The sequence below is a fragment of the Schistocerca cancellata genome, chromosome 2 (assembly GCF_023864275.1).
Source record: "Schistocerca cancellata isolate TAMUIC-IGC-003103 chromosome 2, iqSchCanc2.1, whole genome shotgun sequence".
Classification (NCBI taxonomy): domain Eukaryota; kingdom Metazoa; phylum Arthropoda; class Insecta; order Orthoptera; family Acrididae; genus Schistocerca; species Schistocerca cancellata.
In genome coordinates, this window is record NC_064627.1 from 365,898,909 (window position 1) to 365,920,411 (window position 21,503).

Below are 21,503 nucleotides of genomic sequence, written 5' to 3' on the forward strand. Positions count from 1 at the left end.
CGCTACGGTCGCAGGTTCGAATCTTGCCTCGAGCATGGATGTGTGTGATGTCCTTAGGTTAGTTAGGTTTAAGTAGTTCTAAGTTCTAGGGGACTGATGACCTCAGATGTTAAGTCCCATAGTGCTCAGAGCCATTTTGAACATTTATTTTTTTTTTTTTTTTTTTTTTTTTTTGTGGCGTTAATGGGCTATAGCAGCAGACAACCGAAGCGAGAGGCAATGTTAACAGCACTACATCGTCTGCAGCGCCTCTGTTGGTCTCGTGACCATATAGATTGGATCCCACACGACTGGAAAACCGTGGCCTGGTCAGATGGGTCCCGATTTCTGTTGGTAACGGTTTCGTTGGAGTGCAGCGCAGATCCGCACGAATCCTTACACCCAAGTTGTCAACGAGGCACTGTGCAAGCTAGTGGTGGTTCCGTAATTATGTGAATTGTGTTTACGTGGAATGGACTGGGTCCTCCGATCCTCCTGAAGCGATCATTAACAGGAATTTGTTATCTCTGGCTTCTTGGAGACCATTTGCAGCCATTCATGTACTTCATGTTCCCGAACGACGATGTAATTTTTATGGATGACAATGCACCGTGTCAGCAGGCCACAATTTTGCCCGATTGATTTGTAGAAAATTCAGGAGAGTTCGAGCGAATGATTTTGCCACCCAGATCGCTCGAAATGAATCCCACCGAACATTTATGGGACGTAATCGAGAGGTCAGTTCGTGCACAAAATCCTGCACCGACAACAGAGTGATGGACGGCGACAGAGGCAGTATCTTTCTGTAGCTGATTTCCAGCGACTTCTTGAGTCCATGTCACGTCGAGTTGCTGCACTACGCCAGGTAAAAAGAGATCCAACACGATACGAGGTGGTATCCCATGACTTTTGTCACCTCTTTGTAAAACACAGATAAAGGTTTTCTTTTTCCCTTTCGTCGTTTGATACAGTTGTCCTGCTCGGAAGGGAATCGACATGCTAGGAGTACTTACTTTAGAAGAAGTGTAGGTTAAAAACAAACTCTATAAATCATTTCCTCATTTAGTCCGATTTTACAATAGGTTCTCCTCCAGTTTATTTTCTAGTCGTCTGTACTAGTTATGGCGTTTAAATGGTGATCCTGAACCCACCGAAAAAATTTCGGACGCTGTCGAGGCATAGTGTCTGAGTATTTGCTCTAACAGACCGATGCGTCGCTACTGAGTAATTGAATTTAGTAATATTTCTTACCCATTGTTATCTTTGTATCTGTATTGCACTGTAAATATCTGTACATATGAGCAAATGTATACGGTATGTGTTGTGTTTCTTGTTCAGAAAAACATCTGTTCAAGTAGAAACACTATTTAGAAAATGAAAGAGAAAATTCGAGTGCTGATTGAAAGGGACTATAACCGAGAGCCCAAACTATAGGGAATGGAAAAGGACATGCCAAGATGTTAAACAACGGTGTCATGGACATCATCAAAGCGCGCGCGCGCGCGCGCAGACACACACACACACACACACACACACACACACATGCAATGGATATGCCAAGTTCAACGCACGACGTCAGATTCTGTTGATGTTATTTCTTTCGACTACCTCCAGCTGTTCGGATATCCTCAAGATCCGAAAGTGAGGAACACTTTCCAGCTACCGATATCACATTTTTGTAGATGAATGCTTCCCTCGTTACAGCATCGACATTTAAATCTAAAGTAGGAGCCGAAAAATTTTTCTTCTGCGTTTCTTTGTTTCATCTGTTTACATATCCTGTGTATAATTTACGTGTCGTGTGTGTAACGCGTTAGTAAACCTTCAAGAACGATGTGCAAAAAAGGCATACTAATTCCTTCGTTGCAGCATCGACAATTAAACCTAAAGCAGGAATCGTAAAAATTTTCTTCTGCATTTATGCGTTTCATCTGTTAACTTATCGTAAGTATAACTCGTAAGCGAACCTTCAGGCCACGATGTGTAACAAAAATCCTATCTAATAAGTCTAAGACAGACAAAAGTCCAAAAAATCGCAAACAGCACTCATTTTCCGCAGTAGACTGGAATGACTTGCTCCAAAGATAATGGACAAGTTTCCTCGCGTGGTCTGTAGTGGAATAATGAGAACCTTTGGGCAAAAAAAATTTCCACATTACCTGCTACAAGAAACAGCTATATCTTTTGGGACATTTATCAATGCAACGATTATTTTTTTACAAAACTCGTTTTTAAAGATACTAGACCGGTCGTCGCAAAAATGCGAATCACAACAAAATGACCAACCGTCACCGTCAGACACTGAAGTTCATAGTTATCTCTTGTTGAGCATATATTGAATCCTAGAGGCACTGTTTTATAATTTTCAGTGGTAACCGTGCTTGCCTCTATTGGACACTTTCGGAATCAACCCGGAAGCTTTCCTTGATTTGTAGAAGTTTGAAAAGGAATACTCGAAATACGCAGTTACGAAGTACTTTCTGAAATCTTACCACACTTTACATTTAATTTTAGCAGGAAAATGGCAGAATATGTTATTTGCGAAAGAAGGGAGGGTGTGCCACGGATATGATACACAAAGTGGGGTGGAAGCTATTAAAACAAAGGACCTTTATAAGGAAGTTTGGTCGCCAACTTTCTCCTCAGAGTGTGAAAATATTTTGTTACCGCCTACTTACATAGAGAAAAATGATCATCATAATAAAATTAGAGAGACCAGGGATCCACGGAAAGGTGTAAGTACTAGTTTTACCCGCGCCCTGTTCGTGACTGGATTTCCAGGCACTTAATTGTGAATTGCAGAGTAATTATGTATACGTAGCTGTAGAAAATAATAGCTCAATTCCCGCCGGGAGCTGTCTAATCTCTATAATACTGAATATGTAGTTCTCTCAGTTAAAGGAAGCCATTACCAACCTTCCAGAGATTCTATGAGACAGCTGATCAAGAAATAGTAATTTTGAAAAAATGACGACCATTTACAAGTAATTAACTTGGAAGAGTAGCAGAATATGCGAAGGTGGAAAGTATCAATCAGAATACAATGAAAAATCGAATAATGTTATCCAGAGACTCTTTATCCGAGAGAAATAAGAGAAGCAGGAGTTAGCTCAACCACTACATATTAACTTCTACATCCTCGAACATAATTCATGTGAGATATGTATCAAACAATCATTCTTTCTGACAGAAATTTTTTCACGTGAATCTCACATCAGATTGTCTTATTATAGGAATTTTCACACTGCTACATACGGAAAGAAAATGTTTATTGCTTCATCTGTCTTCTCTTATCCTCGTAAATTGATTGTTGATCCGTTTCCTTTCTGATCAGCCAAGTTATTAAAAATTATTTTCGTAGAAACCAGTCTTTACTAACCTAATTACAGTGCTCTGACTCTAAAATCAACTAAAAGCTACAGACAGTTAGTGTTATAGGTTCGGTGCACTGTAGATACTGATTTGCATATCACATATCATTTCAGAGTTCCAGATGGGTTGTCTGTCATGGAATTTGACATGCTCTCGCAGTGATCCACGGAGAGCTGTAATGCAGTATCGTGAAGAAGCAAGAGAAATAAGGGTCATTGTCATCGCCGAATGGTAAATACATGTGGAGCAAGCGTGTCGGGAAAGACTATGAATGGAATGGTATGCTAGCATGAGAGGCACCTTATGTGGTCATTGCTGCTAGCAGATGGTAGCATGCAGAAAGCAGTAAAGAAATTATGCGTCCCGGAGATAAATACTGTGGTTGGAAAAGTAGTAAAAAAAATGCTAGAAGATGGAGGATCTGCTGAACTGTGTTGGTTATTAGTTAAAAAAATATTTGTATTCATACAGCTAAGTTTTTAAATTTTTCATTGATACTTTTTGACACTTACAATTTCTCTTTCTTCTTCTTCTTCCTTCCAATTATTAGGCCTCTTGACCTGTTACGTTCTCGTCGAGAAGTTCTGCCTTCTTCTCATCGGTCGACCTAGCGAATTTCAACACGGGCGCAGTAGTATAGCATGGATTTTGGGATCCTCTACAAGTTCATTCGTTGTAGATATTTTCTCCAGTTGTTTTGATGGTTCTGTATATAGCGTGTGATGGGTTTCATTGTAAGTTCCTTTAACACATCTTCATTTCTCTTGCGATCCCAGTTTTTCGTAACCAGGTGTTCGTATCAAGAATTTCGTTTTACAGGCTGTTAGTCTTTTCGCGTATTTTGCCTTTATTGCCCAGGCTGCACTGGCTTAGCTCATCACAAGCCTTGCTATGATCTTGTAAAGACTTATTTTGGTGTTATGTACTAGGGAAGGTTTCGTTGCATTATTAATTCCTTCAGTTGTTTCGATGTACCTGATGGGCTTTTTAGCTAGGACTGTTTTCTCCATGGTTTTTTATAGCCTAAATATGTGAATGGGTTCACTTCTTCCAGAATTTCAATCTGAAAACAGTTCTCACTTTGTACCGGGTATTTTCTGCACAAGGCCACAGTCTTTGCTTTTTCGGTGCTGATGTCCATGCTGTATTCCTCGTATGTAATCTGCAAATTGTGTACAGAACGCTGCAGACCATCCTCCGAAGAAGCTACAAGATCTAAACATCTGCAAAAATTTAAGCATATAGCTTTGTGTTTCTGTTGATTTGAATGGAACAGTATGGGGCTTATATCCACTCTTGGATGATTTTGATTTTATTCATATAAATAATAACAAGAATGTTGAAAGGCAACGTCCCTGCTGTTCTCCAACATGAATTCTTCCCCATTATGATAATTTGTCCCCCTCCTTCTTCACACAGATTGAAACTGTTCCGCCTACAATTTCATAGTACAAATTTCGTAATAATTCCGGTAGATTTGTTAAGTTTCTCCATCGTACGACTCAGAAATGTAGTTAATATTGCATTCATGTGTAGACCGTTGATCTTCTGGTTTGATTTCCTTCCACTCACTGTTACCCATTGTGATTCACATGTTGTCCTCTGTACCGCCCGAGCTCTCTAACGCAGTCTTTTACTACCTTAGGCAAGCTCTGTAAGTAGATGCTCGTTTCGTCAGTCAAGAAAATAGTGACATAACATTCAAAGTTACTTATTTCACTCTCAAATAGGAACATGTAAAAATAAATTATCGTGTCGAAAACATAGACACTTTCACTGGAAACTGGAATTCACCAACTAACTGCGAAAAAATTAAATCCGGCGTAACTATGTGTTTGTGTGTGTGTGTGTGAGTGTGTTTGTGTGTCTCAGTAGCCCGTACTACTGGAATATAGTATAGATCACGCAATGTTAACGTAACTCAGTATATGACGTACATGTGCTTGCTTGCGTTTACCAAAGAAAGATGAATTTTACAGAAGTGCAACACTGCACTTACATTTTCTGTTTTAAAATTTCAAGGACCAATCAAATATTACACAAAATCGAAAAAATCGTACTTCATTGATCTCATCATCAACTCGAATTGGAGGCAGCACTTCAGGTGCGACTACCCTCAAGTTAGGTATTGACTACTTCAATCAGCTGTTGCCTCAGCATAATGCTTTCAACTCTCTATTTTTTTATGTTTTAATGTGAACATAATGATGCTTTATTTGGTTAGGTGGAACAATAATTGAAATCCAGGTTAATTACATCTGAGCGCAGATAAGTGCAAGAAGATGGACGAGGTTGGAAGCTCGTGAAATCTTGCTACCGCTGCGAATTAATGAGAGAGTTATTATTTATATTCCGCTACACCACTGTTAGCCGTGGCAAGGAAGGTCGCTTGTTCTCCCACTAAGTACTCCTACGATTAAGTGACGGAACATCAGGACGCTAATAATATAGCCCCACTTCCACCTCTTCCCATAACAATATTTAAGTCTGCACTCTATTCCCACCCGTTCAGACTGGAAGGTACAGTTATAACATGAACTGCCAAACCTAACATGTTGGACACATCTTCATGTCGATTTTGAATTTTCCTACATTCTCAAAGACACTTCACGGCGTTTCTTTAGCTACCAAAGCTCTTGTGCCTTCCTCAACCCGAATCAGAAATTCATCAATATTTGTCTGCTAACATCAATCTCAATCACCTTCTCCCCGTAATTCTCTCACTCAATTTCCTTTGCTCCTTTCGTTTCTGATTGCAAATTCCATCTTCTCATCTTGCATCTTCTCATCTTCCATCTTCTCATCTTTTCCTTCATCTTGGACACATTTCTTGTTTCTCTCGACTTGCTTTTGCTGCTATTATCTGCTAGTGTCATTTCCTGCTCACTGTCTTTCTTGCTTTGTACAGTCGTTATCAATGTTGAAACAATTTACTCCCATAATCGGTTTGTACTTCGAAGTCTGCCCTGCGTTTTTGTTCATTTGGTTTGTACTGCAATGCTTGTCACCAAAGTTGTGTCTCTTCTATAATTTTCGATGTAATCTCTTGTCACTCTTGTTGGCCCTTTCCGTTGTTTCATTCAACCTGACAATAATTCCGAATAGTCGTAAATTTTGACGCGCGGGATTAGCCGACCGGTCTCAGGCGCTGCAGTCATGGACTGTGCGGCTGGTCCCGGCGGAGGTTCGAGTCCTCCCTCGGGCATAGGTGTGTGTGTGTTAGTCTTTAGGATAATTTAGGTTAAGTAGTGCGTAAGCTTAGGGACTGATGACCTTAGCAGTTAAGTCCCATAAGATCTCACACACACTTGAACATTTTTTTTCTTAAATTTCTGTCTTATTTATGTTGGATTTTGTTTACCGAACATCCGCAACTGAGCTGCATGGTCAGATTGAAAATACCCTCTTCAATCCTAAGTTTATTTTATTATTCACACGGCTGGTTTCGGGAAAATTGTATTCCCATCTTCACTACACCGTCACGCCCGTCTATTATGAAGTGCAGTCTGTAGTCCACGGCATGCGACCATGTCGCAGCTGACTATCAAATTTGTACGCCTGAAGATGGGAATGTAAGTTTCTGGGAGCCCGTTTTGCGAATAATTAAATAAACACACAATTGAAGCGGGTATTTTCAACTTAAGCCTCTTATTTAGTTATTTTATTCATAAATTCGTAGAATCATCTGTTCTGTGTTTTATTTTGTTGTAGATTGACTATATTCATAACTGACCTCAGTTTCCGTTTTCCAACTATCGAATGTTGCAGGTGCATTAACAATAACAAAATTTTCAAACATTATTTGACGGTGAAAGGTGGGGTCTATTTAGGCATGTTTTTGCCGTTTAAATTTCTGATACGTAGTTATTATTCAATTTAATATTCGATTACTGTTTACTATCCCTATTGTTATTGCCTTGCTGCAGTTAATCAATATACATCGCAAGTGGTCTATTATGAAAAGTTTACTATCGAAATAATCATCGAGAGATGAAATACGGACACCAACACGTGCAGTGCATGCCAAATGGACGGTGGAATTTATTCAGAACGGATTTTCCTAAGATACTGGTGAATGTATATCTGTGGCGCATTTGCGTTTTACAGTTCAGTAAACTAGGATCTTTTTAATACCATATTCTGATGTTGCAGGCTGGGAAAAACAAATTTATGACGCTCTTTCCTAACCTGAACACAAATTCATCCCCATAGACACACACATACATTAAACAGTCTGCAGTAACATGTCCAAATAATAGCGGTCATTATCTGGTTCACCTTTCACTCCCTCCTACTGCCTTGTGGATAAAGGCAACCTGAAATTCTTACATAAACTTAATGGTGCACGTGAGACAGCTATGTATAACTTGGTGAAATAAAGGGAATGATTTGGGACTCGTACATGTAATCTACTTGGTTTTGACAGTTTTCTTGGTAAAACCTTTCCCACTGAATGTCAGTGTCAGAACCTGCTGCGTACTAACTTACAGGTTGCACTACCTCTCTTCTTTAGTGTTACCATTAAAGCTCCACAGGCTTACAGACAATATAGCCGTTTTAAGGTGCCAGTACGTAGAGCAGGGGATATTATGGAACTAAATCGTAAGTATTTTAGTACTGAGACAGCTACAAAAAAACCCTAACGTAAAAATGAAACGCTGGGTATTTGATGAAAATAGGAGCTTGACAATCAAATGACAGTATTTTTTAAATTTTGCATCCTACATCCTCACGTGTCAGGTCTGAGTGAGCTTACGGAATAATTCAAAGCAAAGAAAATTTAATTGAAGACGGTGGTAAAAATAGGCACACATCTTTCCTCCAAGGTAATATTTATCGTGGTTACAAAACTAACTCTTTTATCGATGCTGTCGTACACAGACGAATGTCATCCTTTCTCACTTGTAATTTACCTCGCAATTAACACCGTGGTAAGTCCTATCCAGAATATAGTTTCGGGACTGGTATGGTACACGGGTCAAAAGACAAAGTGGCACGTCATTTATATCGGAGAATGGCAAGAGCAGGGCATTGCAAATCACTCAAGTGACAAAATTTGTTCATAATGTTTTTAATACGAAACATTTACAACTCTATACGCTTTGTATATCTCTCCCGATGTTTTGATAAAATGTTCTTCCATTCTGATGCTTTGTTCCATTAACGGTGGCTTATCATTGTTTCGAGATTAGCCTATTTTTAATAGATACGGAGAAGAGGTAACAGCTGCAGACTGACAGGAACAGAGACATGCGGCTTCAGAGGAAAAATATTACTTTGCAGACATCACGGAAAGGGGGAAGGAAGTGCGTCATTAGAAATGTATGGCTGTAACGTCCATCACCAAGTTTAGCGTGACTGAGGGACGGGTTGCGCCTTATTACGAGCCGGTTCATGCATTATAGACCCTTGTCGACCACTGCTCCGAGAACAATTTTTTTTGACGCTTTAACACGCGGCTATTCAGCTCTGATGTAACTCCCCCACAGATAATTCATCTAAGTGTACATTCAGAAATGATTCAGCTGAGGTTTCTCGTCTGAGGCAGTTGTTCTGTAGAAACCTTTTTCTTTAAATTGTTGACCTGCATACACATAACCTGTAGTTACTGGCAGATAACTGCAATGCAACCACTTACCGACGGATTGCCGTTTTATGAATAACGCGTACTGGAGTCTTCTCTGTTTACAGAAGTTAGCAGCGCGTTCTTGTTTGTTTGTATCAGTTTTGGCAACTACATTCTGTCAGCTTCCAAGGACAGTAAAATGTTATTTTATTACGAATAAAGGAAAAGTTACCTAATCCTATTAATAAGAGTTACGTAAGTTTGCAGATTCCTTGCAGCGAACTTTTGCAGTGAGTTCATGTTTTTTCTCGTAACTTTCTTTCTTGCTGAGCAGTCAGTTTTCTACCTTCACCCACTAAATATTAAGACAAAAATTGAAGCAGGCTATACTAAAATGACTTATATTCGATAAAAAATGGCCACTAACAGCGGAAGGCGTTATGAATCTAAAATAAGCAACATGACACAGATTCTCCATTAATAAGTAATTGCTGTTCTTCTGTTTCACGTCGAATTAAATGGTTCCAGCATAAAAGGCTGACAAAAAGGGAGAACTAGTTCTATCCTTTATTAGACACGAAACGGGCTAGTGCGCGAGAACGAATATAAAACTCAGTAGCATTTTTTGCCAAGCCATAAGTGCTTTGTCTGATCGGTTACTTCTTCCGCTTCGACTCTACGCCTTTCTTCTCTGAGCACGCTGTACTCCAATATTCGTTGCAACCTACACAGTACGTAATAGTATTCTTCTTCCTTAATGTAATGCATTGTTTCTGCTGTTACGGAATTGCTTATTCCCGCCTGCCAGAAGATATGCCCGCTGGATTTTTAACAACCTTCCACAACATTGCGCCTTATACAATCCCCGTTTTGAGATCTTTCCAGGTTTCCCTTACTTATAGCAGAGTATCCGCGGAGCATATATCAGTGTAATGTTCCTCTTTTGCCTCAGATCTATATAGGCATTACTAAAGAAATAGTCTGCTGTTTACCTACTTGCTGTATAATTTTATGACCTCATGATTTTTCCCAGCGAATGAAGTTAATAGAAAGCTTTCGGGTTTGCAATTAAAACATCAAATTCACCACTGTCGTATTTAGATGAAGTGTCGACCTACTACAGAACGAGGCAGATCCTACCCAGAAACTTTAGTAAAAGATGATGAATATTAGTGTCACTAACAAATCGTACTTTTTAAAGTACTCACACAACTGGTAACCCGAGAGCTTTACAAAGCCTGTTACAGGGCACAGTTACAAGATCATCAGAAAAACTCAAAGGTTTTATTTCTTCTCGATGAACTTCAAATCCCTTTCCAAAATTTCTCGTTATTTGTTTTACTGCTGGCTCAATTCATAGATTGATTAAAATCGCATCTAGGATAGGCTACAACTCTGTAGCATTCCATTTTCAGTTACTGCTTCCCTTTCATGTCATTCAACTCTAGTAAATGCTGTCTAGTTTCTGTACAAATTGTAGATAATCTTTTGCTTTAGCACAGTGTAAAAAATAGTGTAAGACTTGCTGCATGTACTCTTCTCAGATACTGTTGAGCATCCCCGTCTAACATTTTTTACTTAAAATTTTTGAAAGCATTCTATCAATGGAGCGTAAACAACGATCGGTATAAAATGTTAAAATTCAGTAGAACAGTCTCGATCGCAGCAGATATTTATTTTAGTTGTCAACCGGTTTCGGTCTGTAATTTAGATCGCCTTAAGGCCGTAAGCACCATGATGGCAGCTTGTAGCGGTGGACGGACCAATATTCAATAAAAATTACCAATATTTTAGCCTAAATAGCTTTGCTATCTCTGCACTTCAGTCTCTCGTATTCCAGCATCTTAAAAGGATGACGCCAATTTCAAATAGTATAGAAATAATACACGAAGTGTCTTGTCTTCTGTATAAAATGTGTTAAGAAAGTGTTCTTCAACATCGGGTTTTCTCTTGCATCACTAAACACATTTTCAGAGCTTGTTCCCCTGTTTCCTTACTCTTCCTGAAGTTATAGCGAACTTGGTACAACTTAGCTCTCGTAAATTATCCGACAGATTAAAAGGCGTTAAAATCTAGCAGCCTTGCTAAAGACTTACGAAAAGAAATTGTCCCATCGTACAGTTTATGTGAGCAGTGTGTAGCGACGGCAGGTCTAGGTGGAGCAGAACACGCACTGTTGGCTATTGGCAGAATGTCTCATGCTAGTTCTGAACGCAGCTACGGATGCCTGACTTGCATTTTGTCTGCTGCCTACGTTTTCTGAGTCCAGTGCAAAACGCGAATAACGTACAAAACCACTCCGCGAACCACTCGTTACTTTACCGCTGTCCTTAGTTATATGGGTTAGCAAAAAAATCCTCCCAATAAAACACTATTGCTTTCATTTTCTCATGAATTTCTTTGGTACTCTGCAGATCACATTCTCGCGTGCGAAAGCACTAAGAGTAGCTTTGAATGTGAAGTCTCCTGCGAATAATATTGAGAAAAGAGTGCTACTTCTGTTGTGCTTTGCATCTAAAGCTTATAACGTAGCACCAGAATATATTCTTAGAATCGTTTGGTCAGTTAGAGGTATTCGAGGCAGCAACTATTGCAGTAAATAATTGCGCCATAAAACACACCAAGAGACACAAACGTTTAGTGGGAATGCCGTCCGTGTTTTGGTTCTTTTACGCGAATAGGAACTGTTTTTTACTTTTTTACCACTGCTTTTACTATACAATATAAAACTTACATAAAGAACGTAAGAATATATTCCGTAAATCGTCAGTTGTGTTGTTTTTTTCTGAGTCAGTTATTCGGCTGAAACTTCCGGTGTGGCATATCTTCATGATTTTACTCCTTTCCCGCTTCTTTGCTATTCTATGTTGTTTAATTCTAATTAAGACGTACAGTTAACTAATTCGAAAGCTTGTTACGGAGCATAAATAGAACCCTAAGAAACATCATAAAATAAAAGAAGCTGAGAGCAGCTTAGCGAGCAATGGAGACGAATTCTGGGACTGGAGTGGAAGACGTAATTATAATACTTATTACTGTAATCAAGATGTAAAGGGGTGGGAAGAGCATGTGGGGGAGATGGAGGATGGACTGGGGACATTCTTTCTTGGATTCCAAGAGATAAGGAAACGCCGAGAAGATTATGTGAAAGAAAGTGGGCAGAGAAATTACAGCATCCACATGGATAGCAGAAGACAGGATGGTGCTGATGAGACACTGCACTGAAACCCGTACACATGCAGGTTAAAATGTTACAAAATTAATTTATCACAAGACAATGCAGTGGACACTTAAATAAAACATCCGGGAAATTGTGTGTAGTTCGACAAAAGAATTACATACAGTCTCAGACCGACTAGTCTACAGTACATCTGAGCACAATATTTTTTTGTTTTTTTGTTTGAGTGCTAAAGTGAAGGGTTATCTTCAAATTGTACAGAAACCAGGCAGCAGTTACTACAGTCGAATGAAACGGAAGGGAAGCTTTAGTTGAAAACGGAATTCTGGAAGAGTTGTAGCCTATCCTCGATGTTATTCAATCTGTGTATCGAGCGAGCGGTAAAACAAACTAACCAGAAATTTCGAAAGGGATTTGAAGTTAGTCGAGAAGAAATAAAACCTTTGAGTTTTGCTGACGATTTTGTAACGCTGGCAGAGGCAGCGATCTACTTGGGAGGTCTTTTGAACGGAATGGGTAGTGTCTTGAAAATAAATCATAAGATGAACATTAATAAAAGTGACACAGTGAAATGTACTTAAATTAGTTCCAGCGTGGGCTGTAATTATCGTATGACAGCAAAACTTGGTAGATATTCTAAAGCGTTAATGCGGAACTGATTTACGCTGTAAAAAATTACTTCCAATTTTGACCACTAGGGGCGAATCTGGCGCGGTGATTGTATGAAAGACGTATAGAAATGTTTCCACATGTGATAGATTATTAACGGCAGGACTGCAGGAAAGGTTAAACGAGTGAGTAACGTATAATGTCGATGTTATTATTAACCGCCGCTTATACAAGTTTACTCAGTATGAGCACCGGAGCCGTCGGCGAGATGCTGTACAGCGCCAGATTTGCAGCTGGTGGCCAAAAATGGAACTAATATTTTCTAGCGTAGATCGGTTCTGCATTAACTCATCAGCATATCTACTAAGTTTCGCTGCCATACGATAATTACAGTTTACATTGGACCTCTGTGAGTAAATAGGTTCAAATGAGTATGTTGCAGTCGTTACTCCAGAGATCAAGAGGCTTGGACGGGGTGGACTAAGTGGAAAACAGCATGGAACTAGTGTTCAGATTGAAGTTGTGAAGAGGGGTAAAGTAAGTAATCTCGTTTGGAATGCCGCTTCTACTTTATTTTTCACCAAACATTACCTCTGTTACTTGTAATCAAGGAAAGCTTTGTCGAGAATGTGCACTGAAGCGAACAAAAAAAAAAAAAAATAAAAAAAAATCACGAATTTAAAATCCTGTTTTCATTATATTTCAGTGTTGCAGGAATGTATTATTTTACAGCATTTACACAAGTTATAGAGTAATTGCGAAAACTGAGTAGAATTTAAACAACGCAAACGTCAGTTAACAGTCCGTGACAGTGAACAGTTGCAACAGCTAGTCACAAGTGTGAATAGAAATTTTATTGATACCATGTCGTCTGTGGCTTCAGTCATATAATGAGAATGTAAAGAAATGCTCTTAAAAATGTGACAAAAATTGCGATGTAATGAGAAAGTAGCGCGTTGGAAGACATCATTCTAAACAACTTTATTAAAAGAGCGATTGGACTCTTCTGTCCCATAGGCATGTCTTTAATTAGTGCAGCATGTCATTGTGGAATAATTAAATTAAAATTATTAAATGAAAATTCTGTCACTGTATGTTAAGTTACACATTTATGCGCTCGCAGAAATCGTTATTTCTAAGAATCATCAGCTGTGCATGGTCTATACACTGTTATACTATTATTATTGTTATTATTATTACTGTTAAAGACACAGGCGCAGATTAACCTTCTACGACGTATGAGTGAATGACCGATGCCGCACTTGCAAACGAACTTGCTCTGCTGGTTGCTTACCACCCGCCCGCATACTGCTTTCGTGAACTCGGCGCCGTCCTGTAATGTCAGAAACGTTTTTCTGGCACTTCATTCAGCTAACCCTGAGATCAGCTTATCCGCTAAGAGCTCTCACAAGTACCTTGTCTATTTCCAACGGATCAACGGTTGTAATTGTGCTTTATAGGCGAAGAGTATATTCACCAAATCAGTATTCTAACTCGGTACGTTTCGAAGATTGATCGTCATTTTCGTGACACGTGGAACGACTTCGTGTGTACTGCTCGATTTCAAAAGATCCTGGTACAAATCCAGCAGTAAAAAGTTATCTGCTTCACTTCTTCACTGTGGCAGTTAGACTTACAACTTCTCCCCCTCCCCCTCCCTCCGTTTCCTATCTCCCCACGCCCCAAACTCACACACACCAAAAAAAAAAAAAAAAAAAAAAAATACGGGAATTTTAGGTGAGTACTTTATATATTCTGAGCATGGCGGCTATGAACAGAAAGTCGTTGTTAAGAGGCTGAAACATCAACAGCTGACTATTTACAGTGTTTCTCGGGTGTAAAAATTGTTTACATAATTCATTCCAACAGACAAACATTTATGTACTGTTTAGCATAACAAACCACAATTACGTATCGCCAGCACTAGACGTTCTCGTAATGCTATTTTGAACAAACCGTCTAGTTCCTATACAATGCTGTAGAAAATTTTTCCTAACACTGATATTCTCAACATTCTAACATTCTACACAAGCTTATCATCATTCAACCAGAGTTGAAGCTTCCCCTACACGTGAAATATAATAGTAAAGAAAACAATAATAGGCATTTTTAAAACAGAATTATTTCCAGAAGAACACTCAGATATAACGGAGGAAAACACAGACAAGTTTCATTAGGTTTACATTGGTGACATCTGATCTACAGATCAGCTCCTTCCTTTTCGGATATTTAGATAACTATCACTCTTAAAAACCTCGAACTGTCGACAAAAGAAGGATCACAATTCGTGAAAAGCATGTATATCCTAGCGAAACGCTTCTGAATTTGTGCGTAGAAGTTACGTTTAGGTCGGTGATGAACTGATTATAGCGAAGTGGAAACAAGAAGGCAATAAATTAGAATTTGGAAATAAACAATTCATTAGTTTCAACGACAAGGCAGGTAATGAGCACACAGCAACATTTTGTCTAACATGAACAGTTGACGGAAAAGAAGCCGGAGATATCTGGCGATTCCTTGCGGTGTATTATTTTAAAACGACACATCGTGAAATTACGCGGAATATTAGTGCCCCATCGTCTAGATTTTAACAGCTGTCATCGAAAGCGTGAGAAATGAACATCACAGCGCTCACCGTGTTATTTAGCAAAACTCGATGTGTCATTATCAAGCACCTTACTAGAAAACAGGATAGGCCCTAAGTGTCACAATAAATTACCCGTAACAGTGTGGAAGTGATTTAAAAATAATTATTATTTGTCATTCTGTAGAGGTAAATTCTCAGTACCTTAGTATTCGCATAATTTGGCTGGCAACGCAACGATTAACACCGAGTAGGCCTAAAACAGACTTCACGGGAGATATCGCAAAGCCATTTAAATGGTAAGAAAGGTGTATATAGGAACGTGAGTTAAGGAAACCAGATAATCGCGCAAATATGGTGTCAATATAGTTATTTATTATGATTGAGGGGGCACTGCATCATGAGTCACCTCATTTTAATGGAAAACGAAGCAATTTAGGTATTTTCCGGTCGGAATAGTATTATATTCAAATTAGTAAGAGTTTCATCTCTCTCCCTCAGGCATTAGCTTCCGTTGCAGAGTATTTGGTTGAATCAGGCATGTGATTAATCCAACACAGAGTACGAGTAAAAGAGTTTAACAAAAACGGTTAATTTAGGTTCGCAAAAAACTGTTTTGTTGGTCTTTTTTGCACATCTACCAGCATACAAAGTCGAAGGGAACTCAACAGAAAATTCTGTTTAGGGACTACCTATGTAACCTGTACTAGTGACTACAATATATTTGAGTTATTTAATAACTTTGAAAATTTTGTTCAATAAAGACTTTTTCGAGTTCAGGCACCGTCCCATTACCTTATATTTTCTCAGTTGTCAAGAATGTGTATACTACCATTTTCAAAACCAAAATAATGAGAAATCACATTCAGAATAGAATGTGTGGATTGGTGGAGAAGGGTCTCAAAACTTTGCTTGTAATGTGAAGTTTTACCGTTACCGCTTTCTTTCGGCACCCTTGTTCACCCCTAACCACTCTCCCTACAACTGGCGCCATGTAAAACATTCTAAAGAATACAAACAGGGGGACGCAGGAAAAAGTGCTGTTTGGGTGTCGAGCAAGTGGGCGGGTGGGACGACAGGGCAATCGAACAGGTCTACACTACTCTCTTCAGAACAATCGAAACACAGAGCAGCACTGATGGAAACTGGTGACAGCCAGGTGCCGACAGATGATTAAAGTGCTGGCCTCCTTCGCGGTCAGTACAGAAGCATCTGGACTGACTAACACATTCTCCGGATTTCTTCCGTAAAAGATTCACCATGTACGCAATTATCTTCTCATTACCTAAATTTTCATACCGTACGAACTGTTTTAATGAAGACTCTGTAAATAGGATTTTAAAGTAAAAGAGAAATAAGTTTGTTTGAAACAGCGAATAGTTCAGTTAAAGGGCACGCTACAGTCGACACAAAGCGGATAAAAGTTTACTGGCAGCGTTGGGATCGTTAGAGTTACGCTAAAGAGCCAAAACTCATCAAAAGACGGAGGGATGCCTCTCGAACAAGTCATGATAAACAAGTACAAACGTCGGTGCCAGAAATTTTAGCGGAGTTTGAAATTCATTTTCCTCTGATTAGGCTATAGTTTGTAGACCGCCTCTATGAGGCTGTGAAAATTCACTGTTTACGGTAACATTATTCAAAATTTTATTATTCGGCTTCCTGTGTTAATTTGTATAACCTCATCAGCAATTCCATAGACGGCTTTCCACGTTAATAGTTCTACACTGACAGTACAGAACGACAGCACTCGCTGATGGATTCAGATGAGTTCCAAACTGCTCTCTCACACTAATAGCCTGTTCCTGAGTAACACAAAATAAAACGACATGAAGTGCTGTGCAGACAATATTATTTCCAGAGTTTAATTAAACGGTGCGTTGAATTTCGTGCGACTGCCAACTCAGCGCGTTGCTACTATCTGGCCGCCAATCGTGTCATTGTATTTTTAATTTCGTTAGAGGCTGTTACTTACAGGTTAGCAATATTTTCGTTTATAGTATATCGTATTCAGACACAATATTTTATTGTCCTATCTTAGTCCGACGCGTTTCGCATTTGCCTATTATTTGGGCATTAAATTTGCTTCCATTTACCGCCATTCAACCACAATGAGTTCGTCTTTCACATCGATGAAAACGTTCATATTTGCGTTCTGATTTCAAAGAATGCAGGCTAACATGCTTATGATCCAACAGCATAATCTGTGGCTCAACAGTGCACACTCATAAACTCCCTAAGCACAGCTGAACAGCACAATGAGAATTATCAGCGGTACACTTAAGATCAAGTCCCGTCGAGTGGCTGTCTATATTGGGCCACATTCTCATCCTTGAACTTCGACGAAAACCAGCTCTCCTCCGTGACTTTCAACGCATGCGAGGCAACCCGCAACTCCTTAGGCATCAAGACGCAGTTATCCTAGAAAAAAATCGGACTCGATCAAGAAAACGTCCATGACAACAGCCATGGAACTGCGCATGTCTCAGTTCAAGTTCAAAGACTCATGGGACGAGACTAGACAGGGATTTGCCCTCCTCATACTCAGAGCTTGCCCTGCATAAGAAAGAAACCTGATGCCTTTGGCCAGTCTCGCAGAACATTGGCAACTTTTAACAACATACACAGCAATCATGACACAAGGATGGACGGTCATCATAGGTAGGGTAAGGCTCCAACACCAAAATGTTGTTGTGGAGCAGCCATGGAAACAGTTCTTCACATTGTTACAGAATGTCCTAACAGGACCGGTCGTGGAATTTTCGACAAGTTCCTGAGGCAACGAGCGTCGCAATTGATTATATTAAAAACTTACATGTCGGTTTGTAAATTACATGTGTTACTGTTGTATTATACTTAATTCCGTGCTTAAAAACCATACGATAAGTAAATCAATAACTTGAAGTGTAAGTGAAAATGTGGAGGATTTTCTCCTTTCTAGACCAGAAGAAGAACCTATCGCGGCCAAATGAAGATCGTAAAGTCAAGCAGGTACCAGCAAGTACCCATATGGTCCTTGAGAAAGCAGCTCCGAAACGCAGTGGATAAAAATAGAAAAACGAAAATACTGAGACTGGAGACGAAGTATCGTCAATGAAAATATTCCTAACCAACTGGCCAAGAAAATAGCTGGTATCGTGTAGATAGAAAATAACAGGGCTATTTTCGTGAACCATCGTATCCTCCGCTGACGTTGGTAGCGATGGTCGCTGGTTGACGTTTGGGGGGCCGGTGGTTTCCTGCGTAGCGACGGAACCGTGGCGTGACTCACCCATAGCGGCGGGTGTGGGCGCCGGCGACGCGGCGTGGCGCGTCGGAGTGGCCAGCGACGCCGCTGCAGCCACGGCCGGGAGACGCGGCGGCGACGACGCTCCGACGTCGGGCAGCGTCGTGGCGGCCGCGGGCGGCGGCGGCGGCAGGCGCCGGGGCGCCATGATGGCTGCGATGCTGAAGTCCGTGGCTCGCGTCTTGGCTAGCACCGGGCCGTCCTCGTGCACCGTGCCCAGTAACATCGCGCGCTCGTAAACAGTCGGTGGATCACTAGCAGGAGGGCCAGCTGCCTGCCGCGCCCGTCGACACCATCGTCCAGCGGTCCGCCGACTCCAGAACGTCCGGCGCCGTCCGCTGCGCTGACCGACTGACGGGCCGCCGGGCGGGCGCAGCTGCGGGCCTCGGCCGCCAGGTGGCAGCACCGGCGCACCGTTGGAGGGGCGTGGCCTGCGGGCGCGCGCCGGCGCCGTCGACAGCTCGGCGCGACGTGGTGGGGGAGAGCGCCTGCTTCCGGGGTGGGGGGAGAGCGAGCTCCGCAACCAGAAGGGGATCTAATTTACGTGGAGACGTTCTGTCGGTAAGAGGCGTGTCCCGCGACGGGATTGGTTGCTAGCGGGCGTGACGTCGTCCGGCCTGACTGCTACGAGGGGAGGGACGTTTGAAACAACGTCCCATGTTCTGTCAAACGAATCAACTGCTGTCGTGTAGCGCTGTCAACGCCCAAAAGTGCCATTTACTGTACGTACTACGTATGGTTGGCCGAACAGGATGTCACGCATCGTCGTCGAAAACTGTATTCGTGCGACAAATATCTCCAACAAAGCGTCACTGGCGTTTCTGCATCCTATACACCGAAACGCAAATTGCGCGTTGAATGAAACATTTGAGATGCATGAAAACTAATTTCATACTACAAAAATCAATAATTACTCTTTTCTTCTCTTTACAAAACGTTGACTTTTTTTCGACTTGAGCTAGTGACTTTTAATTTTTCAAGTAATTCGATTAATATTATCATCTTGTGTAGGCAACTATGACAATAAATGCACGACGCCATGGTTCACGTAATATTTGTGTAGCGGTTTATTTCTTTTTCGTTTTTTTTTCTTCTCAAATATGTTTTAATACGAAGCAGAATCTGGCCAAGTTACTCGTAAGACTGTTTTGCATTATGAAAGGTTATTAAATTATTGCTGCGAAAGAGTATTAAACACTTGCATCAGAGCACGCTCGTCGTAGCTAAATATAGTAAAATAATTTATATGGAGAACTCTAAGAATTTATAAATATCAAGACGAAAGGGAATTAATTTTGTAGATAGATTTCACGCAATATTTTTATATCGGTTTCCTTCTATTTTTCTTTCAAATATGTTTTAACACGAAGCGTAATCTGGCCAAGTTATACGTAGGACAGTTTTTTGCATTATGAAGTACTATTAAAATACTACCGTGAAATAACATTAGACTCTCGTATCAGAGTACACTCGTAGTAAAATATAGTTAAATAATTTTTTCTGAAGAGGTCTACACATTTACAGATAACATGCCCAAATGACATTAATTTTGTATAATAACATACAGAACGGGTATGTACAAAAAGCAATGCAATACATCGTGTTGAACCTAGATACATAAGAATAAATATGGCCATGAAACATTTAGCATTTTGTGCACGACAATCCCGAATCGCCGTGGTATTAACATTAGATTCATGTATTTGAGTATCTATGTCAGAGGCCTATGATTCTAACTGCTGCATTTTCAGTTTCGATACCGCAATTAAGAATCATTCTCCTTGTATAATCGAGGGTTGTGGGATCGTTAAATTGCAATCTCCGTTGAATTTGCTGTAAGTAGCCTATGCAGCACGAATTAACATCAAGCAGAAGAAGACCGTTGTAGGTAGCCCAAAACGAGTTTCATAACACACATGCACCTAGGTGTCCATACACGCAGTCCCATAGTTTTTGATAATAATTTTGGAAGTACCAAAATCCAGAGGTCTCTTACTTGGTAATTAAAAATATTTAACTAAATCAGTAGTGAATACGTATATATTCTTGGGTAGGGTAAAAGCGAAGATTATAACTTTTTAAGAACAGGATTGTATGTTTCGATATTGTTGGGTGATGCTAGATGTTCAATACTATACGGAAACGGAGCAGCATATTAACGTTTCCCTAACGTCCAGTGTTGCTAAGAATATATTTTATAGAGATTTTCGTAAAGCTGCTTGTACGCAGAACAGTGAGATTATATGTACCTAACGGTCTCAGGCTTGTTCAGCCATTTTTTCTGCTTAAGTAAGAGCCGATTTCGTGTATAATCCGGCATCACCAAGCAAAACATGTCCTGGCAGCAAAAACAACGAATCTCTGTTGCATATATGCATTATTTAAAAAAAAGAAAGACAAAGAATGAAAAACACCTTTCACATATCGTTCGTTAATGTATAACAAACTTGGTACCATTCTTATGCCTTTGGTAGCGGTAGTCGCTTTAGTAGGTATCCGGAGACAGTGAAATGAAAGACAAATTAAATGTTAAAATTTGTCTCCCGTCTTACAACACTTAATTTTAATAATAATTGGAGACTGTATTCCGAAGCATTGTTTCATTTTCAAGGCTTCAGCGGATTAAAGAAAGATATTAAGTGCTATGTCAATGTCTATTTGTGGGGGACAATTTTAGATAGAGAACGTCATTTTGGACTTCCTTCATTCGAAGTTCACAATAACGTCTCACTTTTTCATCGCACTTACGTCACATTGAATGTCCGAATTTCGAAGATAAATCTGTTTATTGGCTAATAAATGTCACAGAAACACAGCAGACCGATTTTGTAGCTGAAGTTTCCAGCTTGCCACTCACGAATTTTAACTGGTGTTGCAATCGACCTTGTAAAAGTTCGTGCTAAATTACAGCATTGCTTATGAGCCCATC